General features: G+C 39.1%; 1 long non-coding RNA gene across 1 annotated transcript; it reads left to right on the top strand.

The window, feature by feature from the left end:
• Positions 1-183: 183 nt before the first annotated feature.
• Positions 184-26,782, top strand: LOC148815806 (uncharacterized). The gene is made up of 3 exons (XR_016086054.1): positions 184-251; positions 2,716-2,847; positions 23,948-26,782. It is a non-coding gene; the product is annotated as an uncharacterized LOC148815806 (long non-coding RNA).
• The last annotated feature ends 1,045 nt before the right edge of the window (positions 26,783-27,827 follow it).

Here is a 27,827-nt window from a genome sequence, read left to right as displayed (position 1 = left end):
AATTTTCAGACCTGTCATAGTCCATTCATTTTGTTTTGATTTGGCCACACTGTTCTGATCACCAACATGCCGACAGAAGAGAAACAAGCAGAACAGGATGTGATTACCTTGGCTAACAAATCAAACTGCAGATTGTACCCAGCTTCCTTAATTTTTGTTCTTTATAATCTTCATATGATTTCCTTGTGCAGTTGTTGTCTGGTGTCGAAGGAGTGAAAGGCCAAGAGTTGTTGCTCAATTTGTTACAGTAGGTGAGTAATTCTGGTTGAAAATTGTTCCATTCATAAAGATTTAAGTTCAGGTCCTGGTTATAGAATAGAAACAGAACAAAAAATGATGTGTTTTAACAAAAAGAAGACTGGAAATAGCACAGTTTAAGTAATATGTCAAGTAATGCATTTTAACTGGTTTATCAGGTTATTAAATGTGGTCATCAATCTTATTACTTTTAACCTTAAATACTGTTAAACAGTTATCTAAACTATTTAAAAAATGCAATTGGATAAATTACACTTTTGGCATTAATAGGTCACTTCAAATTTAAAAATGAAGACATTAATTTCAGGCTGTTTGAAGAATTTACATGTAAAGCAGTTATCTGACAGTCACGGTGCTTTTCAAATTAAAACTTCTCTGCTGTCCAAAAATGAAGACGCTTGAGAAAGTAGTTCTTCTGCAATCTTCTGCAATCTGAAAAGAAAGGTTATAAGATGAATCTACATACAGTATAAAATTCCTGTTCCATTCCTGTTCATCTAGTTTCTCGAGACTTTCTGTATGCGCTGTTCACTTGCTTTTGAATCCAGCCTTCAGACATTGACTGCTGCACATTTACTAGTAAGTTCAGTGGCATTACCAATTCCTTCTGGATAGCTGTTGCCTTCTTAGTAGCTTGTCAAATCATTCCCTGCTATTTCAAGCAATCCAGAAACTGGCCTCCATCTCTCGCACAAAAATCTAATAACGATATTCTTCAACAAGCATTCCTCCATCCATAGTTCACTAGTGTTAGAATTCAGAATTTGTTTTCTCAGCTTTTTTCTGTGTTTTTTCCTGTATTATAATTTTGGGTGGTTTGTAGTTCTACTTTTAAGCCAAATCTTACAATGATTGAACACTCAACAAAAACTTTTCAAAACTTTTAATTCTTTGGTACTATTATTCTATACAAAACAATGTCTATAACAAACATTCAGGAGGGATGACATCAGCCATGTTCAATATGTCACTGCTGCTCTAACTCAATCATTTCTGATCTCATATTTTAAATGTATAAAGTGTATAAAGTGTATGCTCAAGCCGTTTCTCCTCCAAGCTAACTCCACCTTTGCAATGAGATTTTGTGCCAAAATGGATTATATCCATGGTTAAGACAATACATGCTGTATATGGAAGCAGCATACAGTACTTGCCATTGGTCTGAAGATTCCTAATGTTTAAGTGATAAAACTTCTATTTATTTGTAAATATATTATTGTGTTTGTGTCTGTGTTTTATTGTGTTGGTTAGTGTGCGGGGTAGCATAAGAGGAAGTAAGAACCATGACTAAGATCAAAGGTGTCTGATAAAGGAGACCTTCAGTTCAGTACCTGAATAGTCAATAATCTGGGATAACGTACAGTAGGTATCCTGACCGAGGATTTAAAGATAAGAAAAAAAAGGAAAGAAAAAATGTGTATATACATATATTTGTAATGGGTGGTGAAGTGAGGTTAAAATAAATAGTTTTTGTTTTACTAGACCTTTAAGCATTATTTGACTCAAGGAGACAGAACTGTTGAATGCTGTCTTTTTTGTTTTTTTATAAATTTTGCACAGACTCATGACTATGATTGGTTTTTAAACTCCTGACTACTCTGTTCAGAAAAATCAAAGCAGCTTTCCTTTGAAAAAGGTGGACTCAGGGTTTATTGTTGCACTCAGCAGACAAGCTTCCCAGCTACAAGGAAGTGATTCTAGCCTACTTGCCCAGGCGAGTTGAGCCAAATCATGCAACGACTGAATACTCTTTCAACACATGTAATTCCTAGGTGTCATTATTCCTCTTTAACTATGAGTTTTAGTACCATTTATGTTCTTCTGTTTAAGTATAAAGGTTTGGAATAAAGTATCTAGTTTCAAAACATGTATATGCATTTTTAGCTTCATAAACTGGGACATCCAAGGAAGAGTGTGAATAGATTTGCAAAACACTGTAGATCAGGACCATCATGGATCTCAGATGAATTGTTTACATGCATACAATCAGAGGCTCCTGACTTTTAAGATGGCATGCTGTTTCCAGTTCTAAGTAAATGTAAAGACTTCAGTCTGGATGACAGTTCATACAGTTTGGAAATCTATTGCCATTTCAAGTGCTTATTAGAATATTATAGAATATTAACAATAATGCTGCTGTATGGTAGTTTTCTATTCACCTGGTAGTCACAGTTTGGGATTTTTACTGTGCATACATCAGTCTGTTGCACTATGTTTTTAATTACTAACTTTCGAAATCCAGTTATTTTAGTTGTGTGTGAGAGTGTGTCAGTGTTGTGGTGCAGTACAATGTGTCAGTGTTGTTAATGTGCAGTACAGCGTGTGAGAGTGTGTCAGTGGTGTTAATGTGCAGTACAGTGCGTGAGAGTGTGTCAGTGCTGTTAATGTGCAGTACAGTGTGTGAGAGTGCATTGTTGTTAATGTGAGAGTTTCTCACTCTCTGTTGTGTGTTGGCAGGTTTTGCTCGTCTGGATCAGATATCTGTCCTTGAGTCCCTCTGCTGATCCTCAGGAGGGGAGCAGCTTCTGAAATGAGTCTGTCTTGGAGGTATGAGGATGAAAATGAAGTCATGGTCCCTGAAATTGAGAGGTAGGGTTTGAGGAACTGACTCTGTCAGAGTGTCTTTCTGGTTTGGTAGCTGTGGGGGTGTGACTGGGTAAAATAACACAGTCCTCTACTGTGTCATAATGTGTGGAATGCTGTTTATACTGTAATCAAATACAGTTTGTTAACACATATACTCTGTGTGATATTGTGTTCAATGGACAAAATAAAACAAGGGACAGACTGCCCGACACTCTGACGGAAGTCCATAGCCTTGGTGATACATGCCACTGATATTGTAGATGTAGGTAAACACTTAACACTGCCATTGCATAAAAAAATATAATTTAATTCTTCTAGGCCACGTGGGGAAACAAAAAGGCAAATGGAATGTTTGGTTACAAAGTTAAAAATAAAGAACTAATTCATGAATGTTCTGTTAAAATTGCATAACACACCAGTGAGGCTGCATTTATAATTCTTTACATTTTTAGTTATAGTTTGGTCATTGCATATAATTTTTTGGTTACAGGCACAGATTAGGTAATTATGGTACAAGCCTGTGTTCAAAGGAATGTTTAATACTGACATGTGAAAAGACCTTTCTGTTCTCATAAGAGTGATTAAGAGAAGTCTGATTCAAGTTCACAGACACTGGCATAGTCAACCCAGTGAACTGAATCAATATCAGTAGTAATACACAAACTGAGAGACATGAGTAGAAACTACACAGAATCAATTAGCTATTGCAGATCAATTAGCTTCTATTTACAAAAGGTAGTATATGCTGAATGGCCTTCTCTTACAACTGTAGATGACAGAAAATCTGGAACACTTTTTGCACCTGTTGGATTGCAAGATTTTTAGATTCAGGCTGTTTTGAAGACCAAACTACACACAAACTATGCTTTGTGTATATTGTGTATTTGTTTGCACAAACTATACTTGAAGTGGACCAGAGAAAGATTTTAATAGTCACCTTAACTGAATACATGATCTGACCAATGGAAGGTCCAGTAAGAGATGGAGAAGATCCCAGGTAAAATACATTACTGATTCATCACTTAGATCTACAACAGCAGCAGCAATATGATCAATGTGTGACTTCAGCTGAACAGCTCTGACTCTCCAGTAGAAAAGTGACTCCAGACACTCTGAGCTGCTCCAGTCTGGAAACAAGCAGAAACTCCCTGGAGTTCAGGCTCATGTTCACACACTGGGACTGTGTGCTGCCCCCTCTTTCCTTCAGCTCATGAAGAGGGAAAGGGGATGTGAGGACTGGAGGCGAAGAGAGAGATCAACCCCAATACCAGCACAGTCACACATGAACATAACAGCAGCAAAGAGACCCTTGAGCACTGAGCAAGTGTGACTGAAGGGTGTGACAGTGGGAAGGGATATCCCCCTAATCACCACTAGAGGGCCCTCTAATCTGTTCTCTCTCTACAGATGCAGCCATTCAAAACGGGTGGGGTATTTCGCGGTATACCCCGGTGGGCGTGTCACAGTATCACGCAGTATCACGGGGTTAATCGCGTCATTTGACGTCATGCCGGAAAGTATCCGGCATCACCTTGTAAAACCGCCAGGAGGAGCCAATAAAGCTTAACCTCTCATGTACAGCATTTGAGCTTTTAAATTTAAACTGTGTATTACAGCATGTTAATCATCAGTCATTAAAAAGCTGGTATATTTTATGAAAGCAAGATTGCTCAGTTTGACAAAAGTACACAACCTACCTTTATCAGAAATATTTATGCATCAAAGCCTTTACCGAAGATATTACTAACAGTATTAATAATGAATGACTTTGTACAAGCTGTAAACTCAAAGTATAATTTCTTTAGCACATTTGTACAAGCACTTGGAATCTGTCCAAGCCCTACTTTGTCAGGCATTTTCTTTTACTGCAACGGACATAAAAACTCCCTTGCTTTTAACAGAGCGTTTCAGAATTTCTAACTACAAAAATTATTTAAACTGCGACACTTATCATTCAACCAGAGCTCAAAATATCACAAGGATCCTCAAGAGCACAGCAAAGACTGTATTAAAAGATACTTGTATCAGATACATGAGAATCCAGGCTTTTTTATCAATGCTTTCTTTTCCGTATACCAGATATTATGGAACCACTTCAGAAGGGTGTCAGCCAGTCAGATTCCAGGAATTGGTACTTTAAAGAATACACCGGTATTCCATTTCTCCCTAAACATTTTAAGCATCGAAGTCTTTAACTAACATGTGAAATAGCGTGTAAAAAAGTGGTAGTTTTAAGCTTTTCTGCTAATACAATATGGAATCGTGTATCTAAAGAAATTAATAACGATATGATTATATTCACGTACTGCAACATTTCTTTGAAAAAATAGAATAGCAATATTATGGACAATTAATTGACTTTTATATTTCTAAATATCACAACATGATTGAATTTAAGTCATTTTAATAACAATGAATAGTCAACTATGCGTTACAATATAAGCATTTATATTGATTTAAATCACGTTTTGATTTAAATCGCAAACGTGTGTTTAAATACAGCATATGTGTTTTTTTATTCACAATCAGACAAATGCAACATAAATTGATATCTTTATCTTCTAAGTATCTTAATAAACTTTCAGCATAGCTTTCTCCCCGTTTAGATTTATTTTTCTTGGGATCTTGGGATCAAACGTGGAAAGATTAGATTGTCATCGTTTTTATTTTTTAAATACATTTTAGAAAAGTGTAATCTATACTAAAAAGCTGTACACCACCTGCTATAAAGATACATATTTAATACTTTTGGCCGTAGCCAATTACCTCCTGTACTGTCTGTACCGCGCACTTTGAATGGCTGCATCTGTAGGGTCCCTTATCACTATACTGGGGCATTAGGACCCACATAGACAGCCTGGTCCCACTAACACCTCTTCCAGCAGCAACCTTAGTTTTTTCCAGAAGGTCTCCCATCCAGTTACTAACCAGGCTCACACCAGCTTCAGAGGGTTGTCAATTGTGCGTTGCAGTGTGATATAGCTTCTACTTTTGTAATGTAAAAACGTTTCCATAAGTGTCTGCTTTTGAATTTTGAGAATTGTTGGTGAGGCAGCAGATTTTGTCACTGTTATTCTCCTGTTCTGCAAGGTGAATAAGACAAAGTTTGTTGAACTCTCTTTCTTAAGGCTCTGATTTCTGCTTTAGATCCTAAAATTGTTTTTCCATTAACCCCCTCTCTCAACACCTGAACACTAGGATAAAGTACTGTGACTATGTGTGTCCCCTGTGTGGATTTCTGGGCTGCCTTTTCACTGGCAGGAGTTCGATACTATGGGATGAGGTAGAGAGCTGGTGTGTAGTCACTCTGAGCTAAGTTTTTCAGTCTGTGAAACAGAATGAACGGTGTGGTTCTAAGCAAGTATAGTTTCTCTAAAGACATTTTAGAGGAGAAAGGGCTTCTTGTAGCTTTTCAGCTGATGCCGTTGTAGTGTTTCATAGCCGTTCAGGGACGCCAAATATGTAATCATAGTGGCTCTCTGAAGGCACCAGTTCTGTAGGGATTGGGCATTTACTGTGACAATTATCAATTGTAGCAGTAAATCACAAAGTTGATTCTTTTGATGGCTTTAGAATCCAACCATGCGACATAACTCAAACAACGCACACACACGGGTACTAATACACGAGGATACATTTATTAATACATAGAATATGCATGTAAACCTAACAGATCTTATCGAGAGGGTTATCAGAATACAAAAGATATATATTCAATCAGTTACGAAGAGTTACACATATCAAGAGGACATACGTTCAGTATATCATTCATTAAGACCGTTTCGTAAAGTGAACTTGGTTACAACTTCTACATTAGATACTCAAAACAAGTACATAACTCTTAGGAATTAAATTGATATCAACTGGTTGGGATAACAATTGAATTCTCGAGCTGTAATGCATTGAAGTTGAATACTCATCCAATTTCTGGGGATTCAGATCTCCTGCAGGCACAAACAATCAGCTGCAGGCTTGTTGCTGTCCAATCCGCGCTCTCTGGCTCCGTGCCAGGCTGTGCTGTGCGGCTTGCGATGGTGCGCTGCTGATGCTCACTGACCGGCTAGTTAGTGTTGGCTTTAACTAGCAAAGTTTGTGCACAGGAGAAAAGATGACTGTGGATCCCAGCAAGTCAGGAAGAGGACCGGTTCGTTCCTGATGAAGAGCTAGTTCTGAATAGTGATTCAGCTGTCCACAGTTCCGACCTGTTCACGAGGCCTGCTGCTGGTTACTCTCTGGCAACCTCCACTCTAGACTCTTAGAACAAAGGAAAGTTCTGGCACTCGGACACACTGGCCGTTCCGTGGTTGTCCGGGCTGAGTCTCAGGATGGTCAGGAGGCGCGCTGCGAGAATGTCCTGCCCTTGGGAGCCTTCTGCTCCTGGGCCGTCCTGCCCTGGAATTCTCCTTTGAATTCCCTTTAGAACAGTCCACAGAATCCTCTCCAGAATCTTGCTGAATCTCCCGAATCTGAATCTTGTTGAATCTGAATCTCCCCTTCTGAATCTCGTTGAATCTGAATCTCCAGGCCTGTGTTGCCTGTTTTTACCTGGAGGAACTTCAGCTCGTTGATTGGCTGAAAGTTCCATGGGCATCAGAGTCCCACGTGGGTTACTCGGCCCTACCAGTCCCTGATTGGTTGATCAAGGTGAGATATGAGTCACTTAGTCCTGACACTTAGTAATGCAGTCCAGATGTCCATCCGGCACTCCCTAGACTGATAGGCGCCAGTGGATGACCATTGATCATGATAGCCAGACTTAGCTAAGTGCTTCCCCCTTTGGGAGCTGTCCTAGGAAACCTTAAATCACCCTGCACTAATGGTCTCTCTGTGGCTGCACCACAGAGATGAACAGAGAAATGGGGCCTCATTTGGGAAGCTCAGAAACACTTAATTCTGCCTTATTATTAAGCCTCGCCGCTACACCGTGTTTCTATGGCAAACACAGGGAAATACAAGAGAATGTAATATAGGGTTTCTAAAAAAGAACTTATGTGGTGCTGATATACATTCTCACACGGTAGTTAGGTACAGATGCAGCCATTCAAAGTGCGCGTTACAGACACGTACCGCAGGTGGCGTCGCGCATTGTGACGCAAGATGACGCTCGGTACCGCGGTACGTGATTGGCTGACCGACAGGGGCACTCGTGGTCCGTTGGTCTGTCGTAGAAAGACTTACAGTAAACGTCTTTGCTGTGCCCGTTGTAAATATTGAATTTTACCACTGAAGGGAAATCTTAGTAGCTGAGCATAAAAAGAATAGGAGCATACTGTAACACGTGTGAAGGCCATAAACGATATTAATTTTGGAACATAAACATACAGTATATGGCTGGTCTTGGTACTTTAAAGAAAAAATACACACCAGTATTCCATTTCTCCCTAAACATTTTAAGCATCGAAGTCTTTAACTAAAGAGATACCGGAGTCAACAAGCATACTTTTAGAATTTGATTAAAAGGGAATATAATATGGAATCGCGTATCTAACGAAATTAATAACGATATAATTATATTCATGTACCGCAACACAAGAATAGTACACGCTGTACATTGTCTGTCGATAATGTTTCTGTAGTGCTTTTTCAGCATTCTCCATGTGACTGCACCGGTGGCGCTGTGGGTTAGGTTCCTGACTCCCATGTCACACGGTCTGTGATTGAATCCCACTGGAACTATGAGTTTTTTTTTAACAAACATTTCTTTGAAAAAATGAAACGTTTCCCTTGGTCAGAGATTAAATAAAACCTCACTCGCACCAAACAAATTTATATTTCTAAATATCACAACATGATCGGATTTAAGTCTTTTTAATAACAATGAATAGTCACCTATGCGTTACAAAATAAACATTTATATTGATTTGAATCGCGTTTTGATTTAAATCGTAAACGCGTGTTTAAATATATGTGTTTAAAGGTGATATACTGTATAAAAGCGCTGATTCTTATGGAATGTGTTCCGCCGGGGATTCAAAAAATTTATTTTTTTTAATCGCGTATCTAAGGAAAATAGCAGTATAACTTTGTTCATGCACATCATTATACAGTATCTCATTTTGTATTTCTATAAAAAAAAATCGTTTGCCCAGCCACTATTGTTGTTATTGTTTTTATCCTGTAAAGCGCTTTGAGGAGCACAGCTTTTTCACCACTTAGATTACTTTTTGACACCATCCTTACACAAAGCAGAAACTGATTGTATTTTCCGATGACATACTGTACAAGTGCAAAGATTACAGATTTTAATGTTCTTTTTTCTGAACCAGGGAAAATCTGATCATGTTTCTCTATAACAATAATAAAAAACTTTATTTTACATATCACCTTTAAAAGTGGTATCTCAAAACAATACAGTAGATGTAAACCACAGATTACAAAGTAAATACCCAGACAAACGCAAACGCGTTTTTAATAAAATGCTTTCATTCATTCAACAGAGAGAGAGCGTAAAACCTGGGTGTAACAGCTGTTCCTTTTTCTGATCACTCGCTCTCTGAGATACATGAGAATCCAGGCCTTTTTATCAACGCTTTCTTTTCCGTATACAAGATCTTATGGAACCACTTCAGAAGGGTGTCAGCCAGTCAGATTCCAGGAATCGGTACTTTAAAGGAAAAATACACACCGGTATTCCATTTCTCCCTAAACATTTTAAGCATCGAAGTATTTAACTGACATGTGAAATAGCGTGTGAAAAAGTGGTAGTTTTAAGCTTTTCTGCTAATATAATATGGAATCGCGTATCTAAAGAATTTAATAACGATATAACTATATTCGTGTATATTTTTATAATTACACCCGGCGCGGCACCGAGGGAGCGTCTGCATTTATAACTTAGTTTTTAAAATTAGTCAAGCAATATGAAGCATCTCCTTTTACTTTTAAGTCTCTTAAATACATTGAGCACAGCTTTCTCACCACTTAAGATTACTTTTTAATACCATCCTTACACAAAGCAGAAACTTTCCGATGACATACAGTACAAGTGGAAAACACCACAAAACTATTCTCGATTGTATTTCTGAATGTTATGTTACACCTACAGTAGTTCACTGCTTTAAATACATCAAATTAAGAAAGTAAGGTGTAGCACTTTAGATCTTTTTTTCTGAACCAGGGAAAATCTGATCATGTTTCTCTATAACAATAATAAAAAACTTTATTTTAAATATCGCCTTTAAAAGTGGCACCTCAAAGCAATACAGTAGATCGAAAAACAGTTAAAAGGGACCAAAGTAAATACCAGACAAACGCAAACGCGTTTTTAATAAAATGCTTTTATTCATTCAGCATTCAGATTTTCCCTGGTTCAGAAAAAAGACGATTAAAATCTGTAATCTTTCCACTTGTATGTCATCGGACATTAACGAGTACAACCCCCCTCTCTGCCGGAGTGCTGGCTGTGATGAATTAAACCGGTTTCACAGGTACTTCAAAGTAGGAAGTACAGTACTTACTAGTTAAAAAGCTAGGCTCCTCAATGAAATTGCTTTAACATGCTAATGCGTTGGTGTAACAGTCCGGGCGTGGCACGCTTCCAATATCAACCCGACTCGATTGGAAGACAATGAACGTATTTTAGCCCTAAATGAATTAATAGCAAACATGGTTTACATAAAAGACATTTTTCCAAGAAAGTTTATAATAATATGATCTATAGTTGAAATCTGAGCCTAAATATAAAGGACAAGCATTTTCAGAGAGCAATCACGCTGTGTTTATGTAGAAAAAGCGATTAGGTTTATGAGCAATCTAATTACCTATTCGCTTAAAACGCTATATAAAATAAAGTTTATTTAAAGATGAATGATCAGTGTCGCAGTTTAAATAATTTTCGTAGTAGGGCTTGGACAGATTCCAAGTGCTTTTTTGCAATTTACGTTGCATTGTCCAATGTGCTGCTGTAATACAGTTTAGAATACAGTAAGTCTAAACAGCTTTATTTATGGGTTGCAATTTAGAAAAAGTCAAAAACCGCACTCAAAATGCAATTTAGAGCTTTCTGGCAAGAGGAGACACCCAAATTAATAATGTAACATGCCACTGTTTGTGCATGAACAAAGTTATACTGCAGTTTTCCTTAGATACGCGATTAAAAAAAATAATTTTTTTGAATCCCCGGCGGAACACATTCCATAAGAATCAGTGCTTTTATACAGTATATCGCCTTTAAACATATATTTAAACACGCGTTTACGATTTAAATCAAAACGCGATTCAAATCAATATAAACGTTTATTTTGTAACGCATAGGTGACTATTCATTGTTATTAAAAAGACTTAAATCCGATCATGTTGTGATATTTAGAAATATAAATTTGTTTGGTGCGAGTGAGGTTTTATTTAACCTCTGACCAAGGGAAACGTTTCATTTTTTCAAAGAAATGTTTGTTAAAAAATAAAGTCATAGTTACATGGGATTCGATCACAGACCGTGTGAGATGGGAGTCAAGAAACTAACCCACAGCGCCACCGGCACAGTCACATGCAGAGTGCTGAAAAAGCACTACAGAAACATTATCGACAGACAATGTACAGATTTGATAAAGCTATAAAATAATGTAATTAGGCACAGAACAAGTTTACAGCACAGTACAATAATAAATGCTGACCATGACTTTAGAAGCATAAATTACCTTACACTCAATTTAAACACAAGCTGTCTTTAGCCCTCTAAGCTGGTTCATACAGAAATGTAGAGAACCAGGCTCAGAACACACAGCTTCATTAGCGAATACATATGCAGGACAACTAGAGAAGACGTTTTACAGAGGATGGATTTTTAGAAACATCCCATCAGTGACATCACTGAAGTCAACTCCTACTGTAGGTAACTGTCGTGTGGATAGTTTCACAAGAATCAGACAAAGGTTTAAGCATCGCTTGTTCTAGATAAAACTGCAAAAAAAAAAACAACAACCGATAATGTACTTCTTTGCGGCTCTGTTTGCCCAAATCATATATTCACAATGTGAAATTAGAAAATAATATTACGTAACCAAAATCCGCAATATGGAAACAGAACCTGTGTAATTGTTGACAGATGATGTTCTCGTAACATTTTTACAAGACGAACTACAACATTTAAAAATGACTTGTATGTACTTGATATCTCTAATCAATCCACTGCACTGCATTAAAACAAAACGAAAACTAAAACGCCCTGGGCATACCGTTTCGCGCTTCTTATCAGTTGCTCAAAAGTAATTTGACCGTATGAAATGCATAATATAAACCTAGAAACATATACAGTACGTGAGCAGTATTTACGTAGTATCGGTGTCAAGACATACCTCTCAAATACTGTAAATCAAGTTAAAAATATCTCAAGACCGATTCTGGTCATAATGAAACCATGTTTCGTGTATGTTTTCTTTAAAGTACCGAGAACAGCCATATACTGTATGTTTATGTTCCAAAATTAATATCGTTTATGGCCTTCACACGCGTTGCAGTATGCTCCTATTCTTTTTATGCTCAGGCATTAAGATTTCCCTTCAGTGGTAAAATTCCATATAAATATTCAATACTTAAACGGGCACAGTTAAGACATTAAATATACATATACATACTGTATACAGTACAGTTTGCATACGGTAATATGTTTATGTTCCTAAATCAATCTCTTTTATGAGCATGTGAAAGGCATGGTGAATCGATTCTCAAAAATTACTGTACTTTGCATGATTGGAAAAAAATGCGTGATTGCGAAATGCTGTGGTGTTACTTTTACAAAGACGGTCAATGAAAAAAATAATGTGGACCAGGGCAATACTTTGAGTTTACAGCTTGTCCAAAGTCATTTATTATTAATACTATTAGTAATATCTTCGTTAAAGACTTTGATGGCTACAGCTCAAACATGAGAGGTTGAGCTTTATTAGCTCCACCTTGCGGAAATTCCGGATACTATTATTTTGCTAGCGGTATTTACCGTTAACTTGCGGTATTTACCGGTAACTCGCGGTAGACTGCGTACAGGGTACCGGAAAATAATGCGGTATCGCCCGTGCATTTTGAATGGCTGCATCTGTATAATGGTAGTATTGGAATTAAAAACAAGATCAAGACTAGTCTTCCTTCCCGACTAGAGTAGAATCAGGAAAACTTAAAAAACCAGCACGTTCAATGTGTCATTGAAAATAAGTATGTAACATGTACCATGAACAACGTCAATGGAAAACAACCCTTAATATTACAACAACCGTACCACATGGATTGGTAAAGGAGTATTTGATTATAATTTATATTTATATATATTATATATATAGGAACAAGTAATAGGTTTATTCCATGCTGAAAAAAAGAAGAAAGAGAACACAACGTTTCGGCCGTGCAGCCTTCTTCAGGTGTCGTGCCTTCTTCAGGAGCCTTCTTCAGGTGCTGACACCTGAAGAAGGCTCCACGGCCGAAACGTTGTGTTCTCTTTCTTCTTTTTTTCAGCATGGAATAAACCTATTACTTGTTCCTTTGCAGCCTGCGCATGCTGACGCAGCTACCCACCTGAACTATTATATATATATATTATGATTATAATTTTCTCTGATTCTCCATACAAATATAGGTATACTCTTAGAAACTAGAATTGCCTCAGCAATACAACTCTAACGGATAACCAGATGTTTTTCAGGAGAAATAAGAACAATAATCCCAGTGTGATCATCAAATACTCCTTTCGGCGTGATTTCCGAAATCACATCATATTTCTAAATGAAATTAGCTAATGATATGCAGGAAATACCTTTAATATGACTTTTTTTACTCACACTTTTAAAGTTAACGACATTTTTATCACAGTCATTTTGTTCTTTGAATCAAATTTGATTTGATTAATGTAAACAGTAGAAAATCTTTCTTAAAATCGAAAAAATAAAACCCACTGATAGAAATTACCTAGTGTACCGGTATGGTCTAAAATGTACCACTGTACATACTGCTTGACTAAAGAACCACAGTTTACCAGTATACTGGTTTTACCGCGCACCCCTAATGACCTTGCATCTGTCCAGGGTGTACCCCAGCTTGCACTCAATGCTTGCTGGGATCCAAGCCACCATGACCCTGAACTGGATAAGCAATTATTGAAAGTGATCTGATGATGCTATTCCAAATCCGAACCACATGGATTTAGGGTCTCACTTGAAAGAATGAGTGATCCATCTACTGGTTAAATAAAGTACAACAACCCCAATTGCATGTAGAGTGAAATACAAATTAAATCAAAGACAAGATCACCCAGAATTGTTTATATTAAAAGATTGACTTGAAATACTGAAAATTGCCTTATATCACCATATTAAATAAATACAATATCATGTTCTATATTTATTCAAGAAAGAACCACAAATGCAGTCATCTAGAATGATTGTCAAAACTAGCATCAATAGTAAGAAAACTGATGTATACTGTGGTGTTTTTTGGATGTATAGAAGAGGTACTTGTAGTGCGTTAGATGGTAGAGAAATGGTTGCTTCCTTTAATCAGTTATACTAATTCTTAAATCCAGCTAATAAGAAATATTAATATGAAATGATGTAACTTAAGGTAAATTTGGGTTGCTGCAAATAAAAATAACCAAAGTATAATAAAATTTCTGAACATCATTAATAATATTGATTTGTAAATGTATATATAGGCAATATTGGTAACTGAAAATTTAGAATAAAGTACACATCAGTATTCCACCTTCTCCATAAATATTTTCTGCATTGTATTATTTAACTATGTCATTGTCTGTGATTATTTTGGAAAAGTTTTGATGTGCTATAACCTAATTTCCCCATGAATACTTGCTGTCATTATTATTGCAAAGATTTAACGTGCTTGTTTTAACTACATTTCCCATGGACACTTACAAGGTTCAAATTACACATAATTAATAACATTTCTTGAACAAACACAAGTTATACTGTATAGCTACTTATAAACCAATAAGGCTGAGTGGGCCTTTGCATGAACCAATGAAGCTTATTTCATGATGTTTTTTCCATTAAGTTTCTACTGGTTTTCTCCCATGTAATGTAAATTCCATATTTACATAAAAGTATGTAAATTCCATAATTTTGGAATTATCTGTTCCTTTTCTGATTGATTAACTTCTTACTTACATGTAAGTAATCTAATGAAAAATTAAACAAGAAAAATTAAAGATTCAATCCTGAAGCAAATGTATAAATCCTGCAATAGGTGGAATAAAGAAAAACAGTTTTACCATCAGACCAATCTCCAGGATGTTAGGAAAGAGTAAGGGAATTTAAAGATGCCCTTAAACAGAAATCACTATTTTTTGTGTATTTATATCTACAGTAATTACAGTATTAAAAAATAAAAACAGGTGTTGGCTGTTACCATACACTGTAATACGGCATATTCTTTGAGGTAGATTATGGCTAGAGCTTTCTGAATGGCTGTATCTGTATAATTAACCAAGATATTATATGGATTGTTACTAATATTAGAAATATCAGGAATAGGCTGAGCAGATAAATCAATAATTAAAATTAAAAAATGTCATCCTCAACTTATAACGATTTTGTAAAAAATATACCCACTTGGATGGTAGTAATTAGACGCACCTTTGTTCTTTGGTGAAAAGAGTCACAATTCAGGCACACTGGGTTCAACAAAGATTTATTAACAGTGACGATGACACACTAAACACCAGACTGCTACCAAGTATTCAACTCCCATAACATCTGCAAAAGTCAAAAGAAGAGATTAGAGCTGCATGGGAACCTAACTCCCTATTCAAATAATGCACCTACTAAGTAAAAGAATCAATTTATACCAGGAGATTCTCTATAGTTTCTCAAACCAACAGAATGGCCAGCTCTCTTAACAAGGTTCAGATACTGAATTCGTCTGTACAAGCCTGGTTTCTGCTGTGTTGTTAGACAGTTAATGACACTCTTAGTCATCAACCCAGAACTTAATCAACTAAGGTAAAACAAGGTAAACTTTAATAATAATTATTATGATAATTTCTTACACTTATATAGTGCTTTTCTGCACACTCAACTCAAAGCACTTTACAGGTCATAAGGATCCCCTCCACCACCACCAATGTGCAGCCCCACCTGAATGATGCGATGGCAGCCATAGTGCACCAGTTCGCTCACCACACACCAGCACTCAGTGGGGAGGAGAGCAGAGTGATGAAACCAATTCAGAGATGGGGATTATTAGGAGGCCATGATTGGTAAAGGCCAATGGAGGAAATTTGGCCAGGATGCTGGGGTTTACAAAGCAAACTTTATAATTGCTTTGATCACTGAAGTGAGCAGTTTAACATCAACACTCCCAGGATAACAGGACTAGATAGAGAGCAGCTCTATAAGGAGCAGGGGATGAGACACAATCAGCTGAGCCCCTATTGCACTGAACACAGCTGGAATGGAGTGAAGTGTGGAGAGTCTAGTTAACTCACCTTACAGTGAGCCCAGGCAGAATCCTTGACATAACATGACAATAATCGCACCCCAGGTCCAGATTTGATCCTGAATCCCAGCACTGCAAAAGTAATCACTGTGTCACTGTATTGGCTAAATGTTTATATATTTGTAATAAAATTAATTTGTAGATTAATGTTAGTGTTTATCAATTTCATGTAAATATGTTGTTAGTGGCGGGCTGTTACCAACACATCAGTGCTCCCCAGCTAGTGGGTCTTTTTGCTATCAGTGAGCCTTTTCAATCCAAACTGTTGTAAAGTCTCATGAATAACATTTTAAAATTCTTATTCTTTATGGTTTTGGCAACACTATCATTTTTTTTAGTTTTAGAGAGTTGATATAGACATGCTGACACTGCCAAAGTGACTTACTGTAGTTGAGGGCTAAACAGACACACTGATAGTGACAAAGAGAGGGATTAACTGAGAAACTAAGTGAGACAAAAACCTTGCTAAGCCTGTTTGAAAATACACCTACAGTATTCTTACACAGCACTGGGTGGTATAACAGGTGCTCACACAGGTAAAGCATACTTGAAGTGAAATATTGGAAGTATGAAAGATTTTTTCTGATGAAAACTGCAATGTGAACAATGTTTGTAATCTTGTATGAAAAGGGTGTTAGTGCAAAAGTACAAGAATTTTGTTTTTACAGATTCCAAAATGAAATGCCCCTGTCTACCCATCAGTCCTGTGCACAAAACATATACCTGATACTTCACCTGAAAAACCACTTCAGTTCCTGCATCTATTTCCCATTGTTTTCTCTTTTGTAAAAATATTTGTACATTTTAAAGAAACAAAAACAATTTAAAAATGCAAATCACACAATCTCCACATTTCTATAGCGACCTTCATGCCAAAACAGACTTAAAACCAAGCAGAGATAGGCAGATTCCCTGTGCTTGAGGAATAAATGTGTCTTAATTTGTAATTTTTATAGTTTCTATTATAGTTCTAGCAATGGAAATGACAGCATTTAAAAACTTTGACTTTCATTTAATGTAAGATGGATTTGATTAGGAAGAAATGCAACACTTTGTGTTATGCTTTTGGACTAGTAGAGAGTTTGGAAGTACTGTATATTGTAATGGATGTGGCCTTAAGTGGTCAATTTCAGAATTAAATTTCAATTTTTCAATGGATTGAAAAATGACAGCAACAAATTAAGTTTAATATATTAACCATACGGGGGACTTTACATTCCCTAATCACTGTGGTTTTCATACAGACATTATTTCCCTTGGCAACCTATAGAAAAAAAATTGCTTTTGTCATGTCTAATGACACACTAAACTATAAGGTATGTACCTTATGAGTTAGCTTTGTTGGAATACTCTGTTATCCATACCACTATAGAAAAAACTTTTTTTTTAAAAAGAAGAGTGAGCTACCCAGCTTTGTTACTGAAGTCAAGTTGTCTTTAATCTGGTGTCTTTCAAGAAACAGTTATATGAGTTTCTATAATTCACTACTATAAAAATTGACCTCATAGTCATCGTATGAGTCTTTTCTAATAAGAACATCATTTCTGGCACTGTTAATAATAATTTACTATAGTAACCTATCTCGTACTTACCAGATAGTACATTATTACTGTTGTAACAGAAAGAATAAGGTTCTGGATCCCGAGATGAAGTTAAACAGATGAGTTTATTGCATGCAAGGAACAATAAAGCCGAAGTCTTGTTTCCCGCAAGAAACAACAAAACCGAAATATTGTTCAAAGTGCTGGAACAAACTTTAGGTTTATATATCCTTTCCTTTCCGCTTCTGAAGTCACTGTTATTATGGTAAAGGGGGGAGGTCACGTGTCTTGCCAGTTTACAGCTTTTTGGCCAAATGGTCAGGGATTAAGTCCCCAGGGGGTTCCGTAGCTCTCCTAGCTCACATCTGGAATCCTTATCAGTTAACCCCCTTCCTGCCATAAACTCCAGCCTTAGAAGTCTAATCTTCATGCAGAAAGGACTTAAAATTAACCCCGTCTTCACATCTTACTTCATTCCACCCTTATAAAATATGGCATATGTCAGTATTGCCTATTTTTTACACATACAATGTCAGGGCAGATCTTTCCTTTCTAGATGTACAGGCATGCATTAACCATGACATTGTGCATTCCACTTTTACAACGAGATGTGATTGATGTTTTTATACAAGTGATAGTTACAATTATACATATAAAACAATCCTAATCCTACAAATACATAAAGTCCTACCCCAGGACCCAAACACAGACCTCAGCCATGTGGAGATCTATCGTCAGGATCTTGGAATAGCAATATTGACCCAACTCTGATTATCATTTTTTGGCCGATACAAATGCCAACACCTGGAATGTATTGATACCATATCCCCAATAATGCTCCTCAGCCCTAACAAGCACACTGTTGGTCCACCTTAGGAAGCATCAGACACAGAAACGGTAACAACATCCTTCTTTCTGTTCACTCAGTCTCTGGTGCAGTGGCTCGGTGAGAGTGCGATGCGTAGATCCATCGATCTCATCCTGTCACTCAGATGGCACAGTCAGTAGTTAGTGGCACTTGATATGGTCCCTCCCAGCAGGATTGCAACATCTGGCAGGGTATCTCTTCTTCACCTACACCCACTCGCCAGGTATCCGGTTGTGTCTCCCCTCTACTGGAGGACCCCAAGCGTCCAGCACCTGTTCACGAGCCCTGTGCACCGCTTCAGTTAACAAACCTACAATACTTTAATAGAGAGTTAGTAAATTCATCAGTGCATTAGCCAAACTTGGCCTCCAGGGAGTTTCTTTGGCTGCCCGTGATGATCTCAAATGGGCTCAGTCTCACAGTTCCGTTTGCTCCAGCCCGCAAACTGCACAGGACCGCAGGTAGAGCATCTACCCACAGTGTTCCTTCAGTTGATATTTCCTTTGTTGGTCTTTTAGACTGTGGGTGATGGGGGCAATGTGACTTCCACCTCACCCCTAGTGAGGGGATTACAGCCTGTCACACCTTCCCAGTGTAGTATGCCCCTAGATCAGTATCCAAGGGGCAGGGCAGTCCGCTCCACGGGATCATCTTTGCCATACACCTGGGTATCCGCCAGCATGAATTTCTGGCTACAAAATGTCATTGGGCTGTGAGAGCATGCAGGGCATCTGGTGTGCTGACGGCCCCACACCCCATCATCATAACACCCCACATTCTTTTCACATTTTTTCTAACCCCATCTATTAGAGGCCTGAACCTGAATTCTCCCTTTTCCCCAATAGAGGTTTCACAGGGGTCTCAGACTCCTGCTCTCCCAGTGCCTCTCGCCTGGCATCTGCATCTGCACGGTTGTTACCTTGAGTTACTGGAATTCTTTATTTATTGTGTTATTTACACCTTACTACAGCTACTTCAGTCGGCAGCTGCAAAACTACAAATCAGTTCAGAGAAAAGCCCAGTATTCTTAAATGGAGTCCCTGCCGTTGTGAGAGAATCCTATTTCTCCATAGCCATCCAGAATTGTGGCCTACATGCAACAAATACATACATTATATACATATACACTAACCCTTTAACACCTTTCTTTTTATAATCTTCCATCAGGGCTCTAAACTGGATTGCTGTGCTGAGGCAGTGGAGGGGCATTTTCTGGTCATTTGCACCTCGAATTCTGTTGTAACAGCTCAGCCTGTTCTCTGTTCTCCCTCATGCACCAGAAAGGACCCATCAGTAAACAGTATTACATTTTCTTAAATTTTAACGATCCCCCACCCTTTGGCTACAGCATCTAATGGTATAATAGTGCCTACCTCCATGCTCCTGCGTCAGCACAGCTGCCCAGAACCCTTTTTCCACACTTACATACAAAGGAATGGTTGATCCATCTGAGGAAACCCCAGTCTCAGCACCTGTAAGAGAGCTTATTTCAAATTATTACAGGCGGTTTTTGCTGCTGGAACCAAGGCAATCTTGTCCTTGTACTGCACTCCCCCCTTAAGCAGATCTGTTAAAAGTTGTGCTCACCCCGTAAAAACATTGCACCCAGGCCCTGTTAAAATTACACAATGCTAGACACAAAAGGGCCTTATCATAACTGCTTACTATTAGACAGTCTAAACCTGAAGCAACTCAGACTTGTGGGTTTCCTCGTCAGGGGAAGCACTCAGAATACCATCAACATACTGAGTGATCACAGTCAGTTGAAGCCATGTGATACCCTGTTCTGGATAGTCATTCCTTGTAATGCATAATATTCCAACCCAATAGATCTGGGATAAAACCACTACATTCGCGTGATAAGTGCACGTGAATGTTAAAATCTGGTACTCAGCAAGTAAAACTTGCTGCCCCAATACTCCTGTGGCCTCCTGCCGTCTCCCCATATACATTACTCTATAGCACACTGTTGAACAGAGGAGTGAAACAAGCATGACATTAGTGTTCCAGTATCCCATAACAGAGAAACCGACACCCCATTTACAGTACATTTTAGGTTTAACTATTTTTACGCACTGGACTGGGACAGACTACAAGGGATTTACAGGATCTAATCGTTAGGTAAACCGATCTCTCACAAGACTGTTTATTCTCCCCAGACAGAGCTCTTAGAAGGGTGATACATTTTTCACTGTTCTTCCCTGTCAGTTGAACCACAGGGCAGGTCCCTGCTTCCTTCATCCTGCATGTGCCCTCTGCAGTATCTGGTTTCAAGCCATTCAAATAAATTCAACTTTTGGTTAACCTACTACAACTAATTGTATATAAATACAAAAACTTGATCTAACTCCTTTTTAAGTCCACCTGTACTGTACTTATACGTTTCAGACGCTTTCATATTTTCCAATCTCTTTAAATTGATTTTCGTCAAGTCTCTTTAGTTACGTCTCTAGCTAGTCCGGCTGGCTAAACACCCTCATTTAGTATACCAAAACTCACAGTTACACACATACATGCCGGCACACAAATTCATAAAACACACATACACATCGAGAATATTTTTTCTCTTCGTACTACAATGCACTGTATTCTCGTTTCACTTCTACATGAATCCTTTTTCCTTTTAACAGCGTAACTTCTCATAAAACTTGACATCGCTAATTATCCGTCTGTTTGTTTTTTTTTACCACTGCTCAGACACTTTCCGACAGTCCTGCTCAGACCAAACACCCGTCTGACAGTCTGTACCCCTTTTTCAGCTTTCGATCCTCCTGCACAATCTCTTTTTGCTTTTGTTCATACTTTGTAGCGAGTAAAGTATCTTTTCTTTTGGGGTTTTTTTTCTCCCGTAAACACACTTTTTAGTAATCGCATTCCAATTTCTCTTTGGAAAATGGTCAGGGATTAAGTCCCCAGGGGGTTCACTAGCTCTCCTAGCTCGCATCTGGAATCCTTATCAGTTAACCCCCTTCCTGCCATTTCTTCACATCTTACTTCATTACATACCTTATGTAATAAATACCAATAACAACAATTGTCATACAATACCTACATTATCACTAATTTGATTCCACACACTCTGAGTTGTTCAAAGATGAACTTAAGTATCATCATGGTTATAATGATTGTGTTCACATGAAGTACATATTGTACCATTTCATTCCAAATAAACCCCAGTCTAAAGTACGTCCGTGTACAGCCTGCAGCATTGGACGTTGTCACGAACACTTACCCCAAAGCTGCAGTTGAGATATCAGTAGCTTCTAAGTGCTGTCTGTTATGTTGCAGCTGCACACTTGCCACAGCCACAGTCGGCCTTGATCAGAATCCAATCACAAGGAACCGGAGAGTTACGGAGTCACACCAAGGCCAGACTGCATGGAACACGCATTCTTTGGGAGTCTCCTCCCGAGCCCAGACCAGCTCATGCTGTAAGAGCTTCAGAGGCATGCCACAGACCAAGCAGGGAGTGTCAACTGCTGGGACCAGGTCCAAAACATGGTCTCTATTCCTCTTACTACTCTATTCCTCTTAAAACTCTCTTACAGCTACCTGAGATTACCCTGCACAGCACAGTCAGGGGCAGAACTCGCAGATGGAATCAGGGAACAGAATCCCAAAAACGAAGAGGGCTCCACTGGAAAACTGGAAAGTCCAGGACAGAGAGAGAACAGAAGAGGACAGGGCCAGCGGTACAAGTGGAAGGCTAGGGAAGTCAGAGCAGAGGCAATCAAAAATAAGGGCCAGGATTGTGCAGAGTGACAGCCAGGACAGCAAGTGGGTGGAGGCAGTCCAGGGTGAGCGCTGGGACTGCACAGAGCCAGCAGTTGGGTGGAGACGGTCCAGAGTGAGTGCTGGCACAGCGTGGAGGGACTGCTGTCTCAGTAGTTAGGTGGAGCCAGTCCAGGGTGAGCACTGGAACTGCTCGGTGTGTAATATGCTTATAGCAGGGATAAGGTCACCTGGACAGGGTGGAGGATTCCAAGGCTGATTGGACTGCACAGACGGAGAGCACTGAGATCTAGTCAGAGGAAAAGGTGGAGTGGTATGAAGGGAGCACAGTTCTAAATCCACTCTGCATGGTTAATGGTGAAGTGCAACAATAGGGACATTTCTGAAGTATTTAGGGGAAAGGTATAATAGAATAATTGGAATCTTGATTAGTGATGAAGGCCAAAAAAGAAATCCAGTGGTCGCAGAAGTGAACCATGTCAAAACAGTGAGCCCTCATGGGTTCAGTTTCCCAGGGCAATGGCACACTGACTTAGAACAGCGGATGTAACACTGTCATTGTGCAATGGAATGGGATGTTCATACACTCAAATTATCACTGGTACAGTATCTCCTAACTATGAGATAATACTGTATACTATCTTGCATTAACAATATATTTTTCTCGTATGATATACAGTATCACATGAAATATTTTTTTTCCCTTGATGGCAGCAAAGTGCTTCTGTACTACAGAATGTTGAATTCTGATAATACATTTTTTGGTTAAATAAACAGCTACAGTAGCTACACATTCAAACTAAATGACATAAATATTACTTATAATGTAGTTGCAGTTGTGACGATTACTCGTACCACTGGACCCAGGATTCTGAGGTCGGTCAAGAGAGTGGGACTGCCCCAGTACAATGGCTTTCCCATTTAAAATAAGCTCCGGTCGCAGTCATCGTCTGACACGACGGACTGCTGACCACGTGACGTTTTAAAATATTTTTTTGTGGTTTGAGAGTCATATATTAAATACTGCCAGACTCTAGGTTATTTCTTCCAGCTGAAAGCATGGAAAACTGCAAGAAAGTATTTACCAGTTCCCCATGGTTTTTCCTACTCCAGACACTCTAGTTTTAATCTTTAATCTAATTAGGACAATGTATACATCTTATTGGTTATCTGTGTGCCAATCAATGAACACACAATAAGGGTTCATGACGTGAGATGTGGAAAAGACGGACTTTAAATGAGGAACCAGTTCAAAATATGAGATAAAAGGAAAAAATGGCCAATTATCACACAGAGGTTTCTGGTTGAATTGAAATTGAAATTGAAATTTATGGTGAACAAAGTGTGTCAAAGTTCATTATCGTATCGAGTTTTAGTCAAACATCTTATTTTGTCTTGTCTTAATTTACTCGATCAAAAATGGAAAGCCACTTAGTCTTCGTTGTCATCATTGTGGATTATTTCTTTGCGTGTGTCATCATCTTTGACTGAAATGAAAAAAAGTTTTATTTTTTTTTGTTGACAGAATGAACAGTTGGGGACAGGAACTCTTCTTCCCTCGCCTCCAAGGAACTCCAGCATCTACGTCCTGTATCATTCAGACATTGACTGAAAAGAGCTCCCTGCAAGGCTTTACCATATTCTTCTGTTTATATAGTGGCTCACCAATAGGTTTCACTATACTCAATAAACTCCTCAAGAAGGCTGGCTCTGTTTTGGGGCTGAGCCTTGACCACCTGCAGGTGGTGGTGGAGAGGAGAATGCTGACCAAGCTCACAGCCGTCATGAATAACGCCCCTCATCCGCTACATGGGACTGTTACTAGACACTAGACCACTTTTAGTAACACACTACTCCAGCTACGGTGTTCAAGGGAACGTTTCCGAAGGTCCTTACTTCCGGCAGATGTCTGGGTGTATAATAAAAATAATAATTGCTTACACTTATATAGCACTTTTCTGGACACTACACTTAAAGCACTTTACAGGTAATGGGGATCCCCTTCACCACCACCAATGTGAAGCATCCACCTGTATTATGCAACGGCAGCTCGTACACCACAACGCTCACCACACATCAGCTATCATGTGTTAAATCTATCAGCTATCAGTTTTTAAAAAGACCAATCCAAGCAAGGCTCCTGGCCCTGATGCCATCCCTGGCCGCCTTCTGAAGGCATGTGCAGACCAGCTGGCAGATGTCTTCTCTGACATATTCAATCTCTCCCTAGCTCAGTCTATAGTTCCTTCCTGCTTTAAGAAAACCACCATTGTCCCTGTTCCTAAAAAATCCAGAGTCAGCTGCCTAAATGACTACCGCCCTGTTGCACTCACATCAGTTATCATGAAGTGCTTCAAGCGGTTGGTCAAAGCATACATCACCTCCTCACTGCCTGACATCCTAGACCCACTGCAATTTGCATACTGCCAGAACAGGTCAACAGAAGATGCTATTGCCACTGCCATCCATACTGCCCTCTCACACCTGGATAATAAAGGAACATATGTGAGAATGCTGTTTGTTGATTACAGCTCAGCATTCAACACCATAGTGCCCTCAAAGCTCGTCATCAAGCTCCAGGACCTGGGACTGAACACCTCCCTCTGTAATTGGATCCTGGACTTCACCACTTCTGCAGGTGGTGAAGGTGGGCACCAACATATCCTCTACCCTGACTCTAAACACTGGAGCCCCCCAAGGCTACGTGCCTAGTCCTGTCCTCTACTCCTTATTTACCCATGACTGTGTCACCAGGCATAACTCAAACTCCATCATCAAGTTTGCGGACGATACAACAGTCATTGGCATACAGGAAGGAGGTTGAAACCCTGGCAGTATGGTGCCAGGAGAACAACCTCTCTCTGAACATCAGTAAGACTAAGGAGATGATTGTGGACTATAGGAAACATCAGGGTGAAAACCACACACCTATTCACATCAACGGGACTGCAGTGGAGAGGGTCAGCAGCTTTAAGTTCCTGGGAGTCAACATCTCAGAGGATTTAACCTGGACCCACCAGACCAACACCGTGATCAAGACAGCACAGCAATGCCTGTTCTTTCTCCGCAGGCTAAAGAAGTTTGGCATGCCATCACATATCCAGGCCAACTTCTACAGGTGCACTATTGAGAGCATCCTGACTGGTTGCATCACTGCCTGGTATGGGAGCTGCTCCGCACAGGATCGCAAAGTATTGCAGAGGGTGGTAAAGTCAGCGTAGCTTATCACCAGCTATGAGCTAATAAGCATCCAGGAGTTCTACTGAGCTAGATGTCTGAAGAAGGCCAGGTCCATTCTCAAGGACCCCAGTCATCCCAGTCACAAACTGTTTTCCCTCCTACCATCCGGTAAATGGTACCAAAGCATTCAGTCCAAATCCAACAGACTATGGAACAGCTTCTACCTCCAGGCAATAAGACTGCTAAATAGCCAACCTGTAGCTCCTTAGCAAATCACTTGTAATGGCTACATGGACACACAATTTTCACTATATTCAGCATAACTGCACTACATGTATATATTGCATACACCATGGACACATAACAGCTCTAGTCACATTGAGTTTTATTCAATTGAAAAAATGTAACCTCAATTTTGTGATTTTTGTGTTTTTGTGAATTTTTGTGATTTTTGTGATTCTTGTAATTTTTGTGAGCTTGCTTGATATCAGTGGGGAGGGGAGCAGAGTAATGAAGCCAATTCATAGATGGGTGTTATTGGGATGCCATGATTGGTAAAGGCCAGGATATCAGGGTAACACCTCTACTCTTTTCGAGAGACGCCCTGGTATTTTTAATGACCATGCAGGACACAGTCAGGACCTCGGTTTTACGTCTCATCCGAAGGATGGTGCCTTTTTACAGTATAGTGTCCTCGTCAATATACTGGGGCATTAGGACCCACACAGACCACAGGCCCCACTAACATCTCTTCCAGCAGCAACCTTAGTTTTTCCCAAGAGTCTGAGTTGCAGGGTGATATGGCTGCTGGCAAGTGTAACACTACCCTAGGCTAGGCCTCTTAGCCCTTCATCTGCTCATCTATGGACAGCATGTTGCACTCATGTACTTTTTGGACACTGCATTAATATACGGTTTATACTGTGATACTTTCAATCTGTATATACCCATGCTCATTTTGCACATTTTTATTGTTTTACAGTGAACGTTAGCATATTTTGCACACACCAATTTTTTCTTAACTCTATTTTATTTTTGTATTCTATATACACTATAATTACTCTAATGTTGTAGTTATTTTAATTTTAGTCTATTCTGATGTCTGTCTTGCTTTTGTTGGGCCAGGCTGCTGTAACGTCTCAATTTCTCTTTGGGATCAATAAAGTCTTATCTTATTTTATTGCTCACACTTTGGAAATACTTAGAACTGAGAGTCCTCTACCTTTTTTAGTTTTACCAACAGCCTAGCTTTTCTGATGTGATCTGGCCAAGAATATTCTGTACTTTATACTGGAATTCATAGGTACTTACTCTTTGTACTCTGAGGAAAACATATGTCAAAATGTCCGTAAAGCCACTCTCATCTCTCTCTGCCACTGGGCCAACAAGTATTTCACAACTTCTTCCTTCATGATGAACCATAAAGCATACCTCATACTTCACTGGCTTCCAAGCTTTTCAAAAAAGGATTGATCATAGTTCCTTCGTTTATTTATCACCTCCAACAGGGCCTCTGTAGAGAGAACCCTTTTCTCCAGCTGTTTCTTCTCTGGAACAGCTTGGTTGACCTGGGACTGGAGACTGGCTGTCATTCACCTCCTTTTCTATACTGGACCCTTTGGACTGGAGCTCGGGGAGGGCAGCCATACCCTGCTCATTTCCAACCCTACCTGAAAGCTGTCACGGCTGATCTTGGATTAAACTGTGGTGTCTAACCTGCTTAACAACAATCAAACTATTCTGATGGCAACTAACTGCCTAAGGATAGTTATGACTCCTTTGTCTAAGTCCATGGAATAGATGTGTGAGTGAAGGAATGCAGATTTAATGGAACTGTTGAACATCTTTGACTCAGTCGCTTAGGAATGCTGCCAAGTAGGCACATGTCCTCTTTCTCAAACTGAAACCAAACTGAAACCATAAATTGTTTAGTTGAGATTCTGACATCTTGAGTGATGAAAGGCCAACTTCTACAGCATCGACATGGAGGCACACCAGTCTCTAGACCTCTTCTGTTATAAATCCACTGACAGGGCCAGAGGGATCCTGCAGTGAGGACGTCATGACCAATCAACACCTGCGCAAGCAGCTGACAATTTATCAAGTACTCTAATCCCGATCACCACTGTCCAAACCACCACAACAAGCAATTGCTGGGCTCAGAGAACATACATCAACCAGAATTCTACCTAAGGGTCCTCTCCAACAAGGAGACTTTGTGATTT

This window comes from Atractosteus spatula, chromosome 24 (assembly GCF_055471065.1).
Source record: "Atractosteus spatula isolate fAtrSpa1 chromosome 24, fAtrSpa1.hap1, whole genome shotgun sequence".
Classification (NCBI taxonomy): domain Eukaryota; kingdom Metazoa; phylum Chordata; class Actinopteri; order Semionotiformes; family Lepisosteidae; genus Atractosteus; species Atractosteus spatula.
Note: the sequence above shows the minus strand (reverse complement) of the source record. Positions and strands in the feature narration are given on the sequence as shown.